Genomic DNA, 14,012 nt, shown 5'->3' with positions numbered 1-14,012 from the left:
CAGCCGGGGGTACACATTCTCGGGGAGGATTTCACCCTCCTCCCCGTGTGCCAGGGGAGCCTGTGAGTTCACTTGCTGTCCCTTCCTGCAGGCAAGTGAAGTTCTCACGGACACTGAGCCTGCGGCTCATACGTGGCCAGATTTGTGCGGTCGTCTCCTATTACAGCCCTCACTGTGGGTTTGTTTCCCTGAGTGGTATATAAAATAATAATACTGTTTCAAACCAGTGGCATCTGAGATTTGGTAAAGAGAAAGGGTCCTGCTAGCTATTGTTATTTTTAAGGACCCAGTGGGTGGAATTTGGAATCCCCTCTGTGACCTACCTCTTTCCTCCCCAATGAAGTTGGAAGGAACTGTCTCTCACCCAAGTCTCCTGTCAGAGAGGAGGAGGGCACTCGGCCAAGTGGTTTGGCTGGGGTGAGTCGCAGGCAGGTTAACCCTTTCCAAGGGCCAGGAGCTGTCCCTCCCTCCCCAACCCCCAATCCCTGCTCTGCCCAGTGGCTCCCTCCCCAACCCCCAATCCCTGCTCTGCCCAGTGGCTCCCTCCCCAACCCCCAATCCCTGCTCTGCCCAGTGGCCCACGGGACAACTGGCCAGGAGGGGAGGGACAGCACGTGGCCAGACCCGCACCATTGGAATGGGGTGAGGTGAGCCATCAGATGCAGGCAGCGCCTGAGCCTGCAAGGACTCTGGCGAGGACTCGGATGCTTGGGCGGGCAGCAGCACCCACAGGGCTGCTTGCAGGACGAACCGCTGGGAGAGAAGCCTCACGGTGTCCTGGACAGAACACAGACTCTGGCAACCCGTATGGGTCACTTCACCGAGTGGCTCACTTCAGTGAGCCCGGGGCCATCTGCTGAGAAGTTGACATTGCCCATCTTGGGGCTCGCAGGATGGGGGGTGTGTAGATGGCCTGGAGTCCACCCCGCCGTAGGGAGATGGTTCCCTTGGCACCCCTCCTTTGGTGCCCATCTGAGTGGTCAAGGACCCTGGGAGCAGCACCTAGACCCCAGGGCTCCCCAAGCTCCCTCTGGGACAGCACTCCCCTCACTGAATTTAGTGGGTCTAACTCATCCAGAAAGTGCTCCAGAACCGGCTGGGTGCTGCCCCTGCTGAGCGCTGGGGAGACATTCTCATCTCACAGCGCAGCCCATCTGGAGTTGCCAACTCTGTATGGTGGGGAGTGATTCCTGCCCTGTGGGGGCTCAGGCTCTCTGGGAATCAGATGGGAGCTATGGACCCCCCCCCCCCAAGAAGAGCATGTGCTGTGCTGGGTGTCACTGGCTGGTGCACTGGGAAGGCACAAGGCTTGTGGTAGGACTGAGCACCCATGGTGCAAGTCTAGTCCCGCTCTTCGTGGAAGCCCAGCCAGGACCTGCTTTCCTGGTAATTAGACAGGTGGTTTCAAGCTGCTGCAAAGGCAGGACTTTCCCCTTTGCAGAGAAATGAGAGACCTTTTGAATAAAATGGAGAGATTATTGATTCACACAGTGCTTGGGACATGCCACCATTTTGCAGTACATTTAACTGCACGTGGAAAGTATCTTTCAAACAAACAAACAAAAAAGACCACAAACCCAAGGCAAAAGATAACACAATGAGAGAATGTTCTAGAATGCCCAGCACAGACACAACCTGGGAGACAGCTGTCCCTGAGTGGTCTTCTAGAAATTCCCCAGTGGCTTCAGGGAAGACAAGACAGGTGAGGAGCAGTCATCATCTACAATGACTGTTGTCTCTTCATAGCCATGGCTTTTCCAGGGGACAGGATATATACATTTTCCTCAAACGGATTTAGGGCTTCCAGGGAGTACTTTAACCTGGCCAGGCTGTGGCAGTGCAGGGGCCAGTCCAGCGGGGGAAGTTCCCAGGAAGGAGAGAGGACTCAACCTGCAAGTTCATAGCCTGGCTCTGAGTTACATGCAAAACAGTGGAGACGAAGCTCTCCTTTGCAAGCCCAGGGGACCCCAGGCTCTAGGTCCACTTGCCTCCGTGAGCCAGGTAATGAAGCCCATCAACCCCCACCCCCCCAACACCTGCAATGGCTAACCCAAGGCTGGGATGTGGTTTTCATTGAACTACCTGGGTGTTTTTTTTTTTTAAACTACTTTCTGATCACATACCTAGTTACTATTATTCCTAAAAATAATTTGTTTTCCCTGAGTTGCATTTTATAATTTATAAGCATTTAAATATATCCAGCTTACAAGGACACCTTGGAGAATCAGCCAAAAGCAGACAAATGACACCCAGGGGGGTTGAGAAAGAACTTGCTGAGTTGGCTCCACCAGGCTGTAAGCTCCTCCTAATGCCCAGATAGGCCAACAGGAGCTCTGTGTGTGTGTGCAAGGCAGGGACTCAGGACCCGCCCCTCCCTGGACGTTGGGTGGGGGGCCAGCGCTACAGGCTCTGCAGCATCCCGTGAGCAAGGCCCTAGCCGAATGTCCATCCTACCACATGGTGGGCCCCCCATCATGCAGCTCAGCCCCAGTTCTGCAGAGGATAGCTGGGGCCTGAGAAGGTGAGCAAACAGCAATAAACAGTAGTAGAGAGGGAAGTGTGCCCATTCACCCCTCATCCAACACACCTCTTGGAAGGGCCTACAACACGCTGTGTGCCACTTTGAACTGTGAACAATAAGATGCGCATGCAGTTCCCAGGCAATGTCCCCTGGGGCCATCTAGTGACAGCCTGGGCATGCCTACCTGCCCAACTACCAGCCTGAGGGAAAGCCCCAGGCCCTCTCAGCTCCCCTCAGTGCTGAGCAGAGTGGCAGCAGTGGGGAGCCAGGCCCTCACTCTCAGCAGCCTGTTGGCTATGCCACCCAGGACCTGGTGGATCTGCTCGGGTAGCAGGGAGTCCAGGGGGCTGGCCCGCTGCCTTGCTGTGGCTCGGGTACGTGCTCAGGATACCCCAGTGAGGGTGAACTTGACAAAGGGCGTGAGCACCACAAGCCTGCTGGGGAGCTGAGTGGGTGGTTCAGCAGTAGTGACCACGCCCACATACACCCCATGCTCTGGAGGTGTGAAAGGTTCTAGAACCACAGACGAGGACAAATGACAGCCCTGACGTTACTAGCGGAGTGGCTCTGTGCATGCTCTCTGAGCCTTAGGCACGTGTCTCCAGTGAAGGGCATCGGGGGATTGAGCTTGGGAGCAGCACAGCCGGGTCGGTGTGCGGAAAGAGTTGCCTGGCTGGCACCTCCCACAGCAGAAGCACCAACCACACCAGAACCTCATAGCCATGTGTGCGGATGAAATTCTCATGTGGCTGGTGGTTTAACCTCGGAGCGTTCATATACTGAGGGGTGTCCTGTTCCTCCCAAAAGAGTCTCTCTCCCCCTGAAACGAGCTGCATTTGTTCTGCTTATTTTGTAATTGCTAAAAATATTTTAGAGCTCTCCTCTGGAGAATTGTTTTCAGGACTGTGGTGCATTCTTAGATTCTTCTGTGGATGCCCTGAAGTGGATTTAACCTGGTTAGAAACATCACAAAGTCACCTCCAGCCCGGGGTTGGTGGTGTGGATGAAGAAGGCAAAGGAGCTGGGGACGTGGTGATTTTCCCTTTTTGTTTCTCGGTTATCACCCTCAGGTTTTATTTATTCAAATACCAGAGTGGATTAAGGTCTCAGGTGTGCTGCACACTCACCTCCAGGAGTCCACACTCTGGGGTGGGGGTGGGAGTGCAGATGGGTACAGAGCCAGGGTGCTGCTCCCAAATTCAACTCCCCAATGCCCCCCCCCATTCCTGGAGACACCTGCTTGACCCTGTTGACCTGCATCTCCTGTCATCAGAACAAGAGCCCAGAGAGGCAGGACTCACCTGGAACCCAGCACAAAGCGCAGCACACAGGAGAAACGATGAGTGAGTGGATGAGATGTACCACATCGTGAGCACTCGTGACAATCATAAGAGACTCTATGTTACCTTATCCACAGTTCCCACGGAGGACTTGGGGACCCATGTCATAGAGAAGAGAGTGTGAGCTGCCTATGTCCCCAAGTGAGCACAGTGGAAACCAGGCTGTCGATGTATGCACTAAGGCTCTGCTCTCTGGCCCCTCCTCCTGCACACGTGCGTGCATGCAAACACATATGTGCATGCATAGGTACAGGCATGCTCACATATACACACATGGGCTCTTGCACCCATACAAGACGTAAAAGTAAAAGCCAGCAATCAACATGCTATGGCCGAGTAATCCAGGCTTCCTCGTGATTCATTCATAATTTCAAAAGCAAATGCTGAAGATGGATCATGTACAGGAGCTCTTGAAACTCCAGCACCCACCCCTGCACACGCATGCATGCACACACACGTACACATAATCACATGTGCTCACACAGACACGATACCAGATCAAATTGTTGGTTCACAGAGCTCCACGGTTGGCTCTGTCCACAACTGCACGCATGCAGTTTTTAAGAACATGAGACAACTGGCCAGGTTTCATGTGAAGAAGCATGATGTCTGTGATCCATGAGAAATCTACCTTATTCCGGGGCCAGATGGGTGGTAGCCAAGAGCCATGTGACTCATCCTGAGCACCGATTCCAGAGAGCTCTCAGTGGGAGCTTGAAGGAAGATGGAACCCACTTTACTTGGCACAGAAGCTCCCCCAACTTGCGGGAACCATGGGTGCCCTCCCAATAACACCTAACAAACCAAATGACCCGAGCAGTCAGACAGCCTGAACAGACAAGCCGACCTCCCAAGGTGTCTTAGAGCCTACAGGAGATGCTTGTTGGAATAAACCCAGGAGCCTGGCACCATGCCCAGTGCGTCCCCTGCCCCTTGGGTGAACAGCCTGGGCTAGCGGCCAAGGACCATCAGCTCCTCTCAGGAGCCATGTCCATCAGGGTGTCCTTCTGCCTCAGCCCAAGATGGGGTGTGGGGACCACCCAGAGAGGCTGACCACAGCAGGAACCTACCCACAGAGTGGGAATCCCAGGAACCCCAGAGGCGGGAAGCAGACCCAGGTGCCCTCATCACAGGATGACGACCGTGGTGTCCACTGGGCCCCTTACATGAGGTCTCCCCCAGCCCCCTACAAGCTCCAGAGCAGGGTCTCCAGAGGAAGGGACAGAAGGAAGAGCAAAGAGAGCAGTCACCCAGGGTGACAGTGGCCTTGGCCTGGACCTCCCCCCAGGATCCCGGAATCCATGCCCAGGAGATGCTGAGTCTGAGGCCTGGGTTGATCCCAGATCACCCAACTGGCTTGAAAAGCTTCCTAAGATTGGAAAGAGTCAGGTGCTAGCTCGACAGACCCCACACCTCCCTGTGGCCCGGCCTTGGTCTCCCTGGACAGCAGCAGCCACAGCAGGGATGTGGGGCTAGCGCTGTCTCTGTCCCAGGGCCTTTGACAAGAGCTGAGGTAAGGTACTGACTTCCTTGGGTGTAGAGGAAGGACCTGCGGACATCAGCATCCCTCCAGGTCCCCAGTAGGGAGACCTCAGAAGCTGCCTGGCTGAGGCTGAGCCCACTTCCCAGCAGCATCCAAGACAGGGGTCTGAGGGCCAGGACCCACCTGGTCCCAACGTAAGGGGCAAAGCAGATGTTAAAGGACCCAATGAAGCTGCTGATCTGCCTGACAGCTTCCAGCGGTGATGCTTCTGCTCGCTGAGGCAACATTGGAAGTCCAGAACAGAGGACAGAGGGCAGGGCATTTTGGGGAGTGCAGAGCTGAGTGCAGAGCAAAGATCCCAAGTGGGCAGGTCCTAGGAGGATGCCTAGGCCAGAGAGCCCAAGGAAAAATGACAGAGGGATGCCTGAGTGGCTCAGCAGTTGAGCGTTGCCTTCAGCTCAGGGTGTGATCCTGGGGTCCCTGTTCCTCTCTAGGATGCCCGAGATGGCAGAGGTCTCCTGGGTGAAGCCCACCTTCCAAGCTGCCCACTATCCTGGACTCACTGTTTCTCACCATGTCTGGCCATGGCTTTCTTTCCTAGAGCTCAGAGAAGCATCTTAAAAGATGAATCAGGGGATACCTGGGTGGCACAGTGGTTGAGCATCTGCCTTTGGCTCAGGGTGTGATCCCAGGATCCTGGGATCAAGTCCCACATTGGGCTCCCCACAGAGAACCTGCTTCTCCCTCTGCCTATGTCCCTGCCTCTCTCTCTGTGTGTCTCTCATGAATAAATAAATAAAATCTTTTTTTTTTTTTTAAAAAAAAGGAAAGACGATAGAAAGAGGCAGGTTTGGTTTGTAGGTGACATAACCGAGAGCTGGAAGGAGGGGAGGATTCCCCCTTCCTCTGTGAAGCTGCAGCACTGCCCTCCCCACTAGCTCTTCCTTCCCCCTGGGACAGAGGGATCTAAGTCGTCCCACAGAAGACAGAGGAGCACAATGGGATCCTCAGGGAGGGTGCTGGCCTGTGTCCTGAGGCAGGAGAGGGGAGGGGAGGGGGAAGGCCTGGGAAGGGGGGGCCAATGTCTAGTGGTAAGGGGAGCAGGTGGGAGGAGGGGCAACCCCCAGCAGTAACACCAGCTGGAGATTCAGTGGGCAACTGCATGGCAAGCCGTGAGCATACAGAACCAGACAGATCCTCCCCAAGACTTGAGACCCCAGACCAGGCAAGGGCACTGGGTCAGCAGGGCAGAAACAAGAAGGAGTACTCAGGTCCACACCCACCTGCCCCAGAAGAGGAGTGACTGACTCTTGCCACAGGGGGAAGGCAGGGCAGACAACCCTTCTTACGTGGCTCAGACCTCACAGCTTGTGCAAAAGCTCACTGTGGGCACATATTCCACAGAGCAAGTGCAGAGGCTGAGAAGCATCCAGCCCTTCCATTGTGTGGACTCAGAGAGTACAAGCAAGCCCGTATGGAAACCCTGGGAGCAGCGTGCAGGGGAGGCCACACAGCGTAGGAACCCCTGGGGCAGGTGCTAGTGCCTGCAGGCTCCTGTGAGCCGGGGGCCAGTGGGGAGCGCAGGAGCTGGGTGCAGCCCTCTGGGCTGGGCAGGGACTCACCAGCAGACTACCTGGGGTGCAGGTCCATGAGCAGCACAAGCACCTTCATAGTGATGACGTCGAAGCACCGGCAGTGGCTGTTTGCCACCAGAAGCATCTGGCGAGCAAGGTGAGGCTGAGCACCGGGAACAGCTGCGCGAAGCTGGCAGCATGGAGTGGTCCGTGGGCAGGGGAAGCAAGCAGGACTGGAAGGCGACTCGGTAGCGGAGCCATGAGCAGGAGAGCACTGTGAACGTGAAGGCCAATGACTGTCCCCACTTCTAGGCCAACAGGACTAACGTAGCGGAGCGGGAAACCCACCGCCAGCCACGGGTCTGCCCTCAGCGCCACCGCGCTTAGTACGGAGTTGGACGCCAGGAAGGTGCCCAGGAAGCCTACGGCCTGGTGCGCCCTGGGCCCGGATGGCAGTGGCCAGCGCAGGGTGCCCAGCAGCATGGAGGGCTTGTCTGGCGGCGCCAGCAGCAGGTGGCCCAGGGACGGGTTCACCAGGAAGGCGCCCGAGGCCGCGGACAGCTGGGCTCTATAGGCGCAGCAGCTGCACCAGCGCGGCGGCCAGGCGCCCCGCGAACAGCGGCAGGACCTGCGCTCCGGGTGGGAACGCGTGGCGGCGGGAGCGGCGCGCCCTCGGGGACCCAGAGATCCAGAGCCGCCGGCGCGGTTCGCAGCGGCCAAGGCGGGCCCGGTGCCTGGCGGTGCGCGCGGCGCTGCGGAGCTGGGGCCTCCCGCGGCGCTGTCCAGGGTGCTGAAGGCGCGCCGGCCCAGCCCGTGCCAGCTGCCCGGGGCGCAGCCCCGCCGCCCAACCTGGGCCGAGGCTGGCGTCGCGGAGCGCTCCGCAGCCGCCTTGTCTTTTCTTCCGTCCACATGCACTGGCTGCAGGGAGCTCCACACCGCTCTGCCCCAGACCAGGACGGCCTTCGCAGTGGTCACACCTACCTCCTCCTCCGGGGCCTCCTGGTGGTAACTCCTGCGCAGCTGGGAAGCAAGAAAGCTGCCCGCTTCTCCCTGGTTGCTTCTGCCCTTTCCATGCGCCTTACGCTCCCTTTCGCAGGCACCGAACTGGAGTGACCCAGCCGTCTGGGGGCTTAGGGAAGCAGGTGAGCGGGAGACTGAGGGGCAGGGAGTTGTGGTGGATGGGCAGGAGCTGGAGGGAGAAAGTACACAGTCCCCTTTTCCAAGTCTCAGCTCAGGTCCAGGTGTGGATGAACAAAGAAGGGCAGTTAAGAAGTGGAAAAGGTGTGACGGGAGAAGGAGATGAAGGAAAGATGGAGAGGAAAGGGATAAGGGAGGGAAGGAGGGGTAAGGGAGAGAACAGCAAAGAGAAGGAAAGAGGGAGAGCCCGGGAGGCGTGGCTCCCTGCCCCCACGCAGAAGGGAACTCCCTTTGGAGCTGAGCTCTGTCTCTCCCTGTGGCTCTCTGAGCCCCTCTGGGGGAGGAGTCTATATCTCTCTCCCCCTGCTGGCCCCTCTGGGCTCCTGAACCTGCAGGAATCTTCCAAACCCGTCAGTGGCCAGTTCGCAGGACAAGAATAGAGGGAAGACACTTGGAAGCTGCCAGGTTCCAGGGAGCTTTTTGGCAGCCCCGACATGAAAGGAGCCAGGAGACAGACCCTCACCTCATTTTCCCCTGGCCCCACTCATCCACTCTCACCTAGGGGCTCTGCAAGCCTTGCCCTGTCCCAGAAATGGAGTGTGGCCAGTGGAGAGGGGGCTCACTCTCATGATGGGGTGTGTTTCCTTGGTGCCAGTGCTATAAGGACTGGAGAGAAGGCAAGGGGCTGGCAAAAGAGATGGACAACCTCTGCTATTCCCATGACCCCAGCCCCATGGCCTTGGGCAAGTCACCTCGTGGGTCTCCCTTCCTAATATGTATAGCACAGATAATAGTAACTACCAGTTGCACCTGCTTATGTGGTTGCAATTAGGATTAGACTAATAAATAAACACAGAGGGCTTCAAACAGTGCCTGGCACACAGCAAGTAGTCAGAGTAACATCAGCCTTTGTTATGACTCCATTTTATAGTTGGGGAAAGGGCAACTCAGATAAGTCAAGTGTCTCTTCCAAGGTCACATAACTAGAAACCAGGGGCTCTGGGGATCAAACTTGGTCCTTCTGGCTCCTGTCACCCCTCCACACAGCCTCATACAGAGACCATCACACCAGCTCCATGCCCAGCCTCCGGCCTTCAAATGCAGCTTCCTAGCTCCCTGTCCCTCCCACTAAATGCTTTCAAATTCAAGAGGAATTCTCATCGGATCAGACCTTCTCTGAAACCAGACCCTAAAGTCAAAGCTCGCCCTACTGACTTTCTCAGGAAGGGCAGGCTGCCTTACAGCCCCAGGTATCGCTAAGGAAGATAGGGCTAACCTAGTGGAGTGGGAGCTGGGACAATGAAGGCGGCTGTGACAACATGGCAGTAGGGGCCCCCACAGTCCCTCCAGGGCTTCTGAGTGGCCATCTGTAGATCAGCAAATCAGTGGAGGCATCGGATGCCTCATGAGGAGACACAGGCAGCAGCTTCTGTGCCCTCTGAATATCTCCCAGGAGAGATTCCAGGCAGGTCACCTGGGGGGACAAGCACATCATTCCTTGACAGGAACACAGGACAGCTTTGCCCGTCAGTGTTATGTGACAGCAAGGCATCTGCTCACTGCAAGGATTTGTGGGTGCCCAGCCTCACAAGGGACTGGAACAGACACGACACAGACTGGAGACAAATGAGCTTTCATCCTCGCACTTTGATGAGCAGAGAGAGAGATTGGACAAATAAGGTCTGAACACAAGCACGCTGACCTCCTATAAGAAATGATGATCTTATTTTTTAAGACAAATGAATCGTACCAATTAGAATGAAATACTGCCACTTGTGAACCAATTCATTTCTACAAACGTGCATTGAACATTTGTTTTGTGCAATCAGGGAGGGGAAACATGTGTAAGGAGTGGAAAGAACATGACCTGAGCCAAAGGCAGACTCTTACCCCACTGAGCCACCCAGGCGCCCCCCTGCCGAGCTTTGTCATGGAAATGCGGATCTCAGCAGGACTGAGCAAGATGGCATAGTGAGGGCACACCCTTCTTTTTTAAGAGTACATTTCTTAAATAATTATTTTTTGCTTTATTCTGTTCACACGTGACAGCCCCAAACCCAACACTTGGTTTTGCTCTTTTGACTTTACTATTTTGCCACTACCTAGGTCAACAGAGTCTTCCTCCCAATAGTATATATGGTTTGATCCTCATCACGTAGATACAACATAGGTCCTCAGAGATCATGGCTCTCCAGCACCAGGACCTCCATCATCCCCTTTGACTGTCCTGCCTGTGCTGGGGCTCTGCCCAGGTCCTGTCACCCCTGAGGTGTCCTTAGGCCAGAAACACCAAGCAGGCTACATGTTACGTGCCAACTCTGAATAAACATGGGGACTGCTTAGAGCCTGGAGTTGAGGGTAGTGAGGCAGGCTGTGTCTGGGTCCGTTACAAAGGGATGCTGTGCTTGATTAACAAAGTCTGCCATGGCGACACCCTCTAGACATATCTGGAATGGGGACCCTAGGGGGAGACCCCGCATGCAGGTCATAGGCTCAGACAGGGACAAGGTGTGTACTGCACCCTTGCCTTAGGCGGTTGTTCTGCTTCCCAGGCTGCATTGTCTCACACACCAGGTGGCTGAGGAGCATTCTGAAGGCCATGAAGGTTTAAGTGACTTCCCTAAGCTCTGGAAGGAAGGGAATAAGCCCCAAGCTAAAGGGTGCCTGGGAGGACAGCTCGCGCAGGCCACGTAGGCCCCGTAGGCCCCATGGGGTCTGTAAGCTCAGGCCGTGCTGGACTTAACTCTGGAGTCCATGCTGGCATTAACTCCTTATCCTCTGGAGTCCGTTTCATCCAAGTAAAGACAGCTGGATGACTGTCGGAATGAGATGCAACTTGGGGGTAAAGACACTTTTCTGTATGTGACACAGAAATAACCTTAATCTCTAAATAAACCTGAACAAAATTTCCAGTCCAAACTAAAGAGGTTTACCTTCTATGCTACCAACAAACCAAAATGGAGTAAAAGAACAGTCTTACTTTAATTAAGTTCCAGCAAGAGGGCACACTGCTTTGGAAAGCATTTGTCTCAGCAGAAAACACAAGGGTATGTGCAAAAGAATGTTTCTAGAAAATACCAGAGGCACCAAACAGAACCTTAACTTTGCCTTCCATTTCCCCTCGATGCCACTGCATACCCCAGGTGGGGAGGCTACTTTGTCCAGCTGACTTCGTACATGTAGGACAGAGCTGAGAGCAAACATGAGCCCTGGGGGATGAGGCTGCGGCAGAGGGAGGACAAGGGCTCCAGGGGCCCCCAGGCAGCCTCTGACCTAGCCTGGGTCTCCCCAGAGTCAGGATGACAAGAGTCAGGCCCAGAAGGGGCAAAGACAAGATAACTGGATAATGTGGACAGTTTGGCAGGAAGAAGCTCACAGCTGCAGACTGTGACAGGCACAGGCGTGAGAAACACAGTGTCAGACCAAGTGAGCGAGCTGGTCCCGAAGGCTGTGGGGTGTCAGCCAAGTGCAGAGGCCGTTTGGATCTTTCAGCCTTGTGGCCCAAGGACTTTGGGGTCATGGTCTGTGCAGCCTGGGTTCCTGCTGCCAAGAGCTCTCGGTGGGTGAGAGCTCCACATGGAGTGAAGAACACCCGATACGGAGGAAGGGGGAGCCAGGAGTCTCCGAGAGGTGCTGGAGGCAGCCTGGAGCCCCACTTACCTGGGCCGCTTCCATTCATCCAGCTACCCCACAGCCATCAGAGCCCTTCACATGGTTTTCCTCTGCCAATACTCAGGGCCACCTGCTCTGGGGCCCTCCCCGCTCTCCCACCCCACAGTTCAGCCTGCAAGAGGTGAAAAGAGACCCCAGAGCCTCCTCCTTCCTAAAACACCAGATGGAAAGATTTCCCATGGGACTGACAGCCCGACTCAGTTTCAACCAGGGCAAGTTCGTCTTCAGACAGAAGACAAACCCTAGAGAAGGCAGAGGGTAAAGAGGTTTCTGGTTTGGAGCCGCTGGTGCCTAGGCTCAGATCCTGGCTCTCAGTCCCTTCTGAGCAGTGAGGACATAGACTTTTTTTTTAAATTAATTAATTAATTAATTAATTTATTTATTTATTTATTTATTTATTTATTTATGATAGTCACACAGAGAGAGAAGCAGGCTCCATGCACCGGGAGCCCGACGTGGGATTCGATCCCGGGTCTCCAGGATCGCGCCCTGAGCCAAAGGCAGGCGCCAAACCGCTGCGCCACCCAGGGATCCCGACATAGACTTTCTAAGCCTCAGTCTCCCCATCTATGAAATGGAACGTGACGGCCACAGGGGGCCTTTGGGAGGTGCTCAGGTCATGAGGGTGGATCCTCTACAGTATTGTATGTCTCTATCACATGAGCACTAATCTCACTCATCAGGCTCCAGCCTCCCAAAGGCCTCGCCTCCTGAGGCCATCACACCAGATGGTAGGATTTCCACATGTGACTTTCAGGGACTCAAACATTCAGAACTGTGCTCCCCTCCCAGTTAATAGATGAGGGGACCGATGCTCAGGAAGGCTCAGGCCACGCTGCTCAGAAGGGACCAGGCTGGGATCTGAGTGCAGGTGATGCGCAGCCCCAGACACAGGTAATGCCCAGCTGCAGCGCATACCTTGGCCGGCATCACAGATAACCCATAACCCGCCTCCCCAGGTCCCTTCTGACGGTAAGGTGGCAGCGAGTGCTCACAGGCAGTTCTTTCTATGCTCTTCCTGGTGATCCAGTGAGGGAAGATTCTGTGCCCACGCTCCCTCTGGCCACACCGGCTCCCCCAGTGCTTGCACATGGTGACCAGGTGAAGGTGCAACAGAAATCACTTTAAAATCATTAACACAAGTGTAGACAACAGAAGAGTTTTATTTTCCTTATGTTGGCACTGGAGAAACCTAGTCCCAGAGAGTCCAGGGCACTGGCCCCGGGCCACACAGCTGAGAGGGGCCCAAGCGCTGGCCCCTGGCCTCTGCCCCCAGCCAGAGTGCCAGTGGTCAGGAGGAGGGCGTGATGGGCCCCACGCACGGCTCCGTGCCTGGTGGCCAGGCTCCGGGAATTCCATCTGCTGAACTGTCCGAAGCTTTGCCAACTGAAGAGAACTCAAATTCCCTGTCACTTTGCACATCATGGATCCACCTGTCCCTTCTGTTGTGGGTCCTGCTGAGCATCACCTGAAATCCTGAAACCCCCCAGATACAAGGCCCTGCCCCGGGGAACAGCCCCCGTCTGTAACCAAGATGGGCACAGGTCACTAAACCCTGGAGTGTGACCAACAGAGGTGTCAGCAATCAGGCTGCAGACTCAGGGCCGAGTGGGTGAGCCTAGTTCAGATGCAAGGTCCCCATGCAGCCTTGGATGGAGGGAAGAGTGGGGTGAAACTAACTGAAAGCTCAGGACAGGTTGCTTATTAACTGTGGGTGTCCTGTTTCCTCCCCAGGCCCTGAGGTGAAAGCAGAGAGAGGTCACCAGCACATCCCAGGGTAGCTGGCACTGCTGGTGAGGGGGGTGAGAGGCCAGGTTCCCCATGCAGAGGGAGTCCTCAGTGGCCTATGGACCACTGGAAGCAGAAGGACCAGCTCCCGCCCCCTGCCCCTGTCACTGCCCTGCCCAAGGGGTCCAGCTGCTGGCGTCTAGGAGGGGCAGCTAACAGACCCCTGTGCGCAGTGAGGCCAGGGTTGGAGAGGGACAAGTAGGGATCCCCCAGGCTCATAGAAGGAGTGACATCTAAGCCAAGAACTGTGGTTAGCCAGGTGAAGACTGGAGTGTTCTCACCAGAAGGGACGATGATCTCGCAGGAAACGGAGGCACAGTACCTGGTAAGGGAATGGGCTTGATTCCCGCCGTGGGGGTGGGGGAGTGGGGATCCTGTGGTGGGCTCCTGTGCTGCTGTGTGCTGCTGTGCTGGAGCGGTGCAGAGGAGCTCCCAAGCACCCCGTTTGGTCCAGTGAGAAGGCAGCAGGGCCTTTCTTCCCTAAGAAAGGTCATGAG

This window comes from Canis lupus, chromosome 3 (assembly GCF_011100685.1).
Source record: "Canis lupus familiaris isolate Mischka breed German Shepherd chromosome 3, alternate assembly UU_Cfam_GSD_1.0, whole genome shotgun sequence".
Taxonomy (NCBI): domain Eukaryota; kingdom Metazoa; phylum Chordata; class Mammalia; order Carnivora; family Canidae; genus Canis; species Canis lupus.
This window is presented reverse-complemented; position numbering follows the sequence as displayed.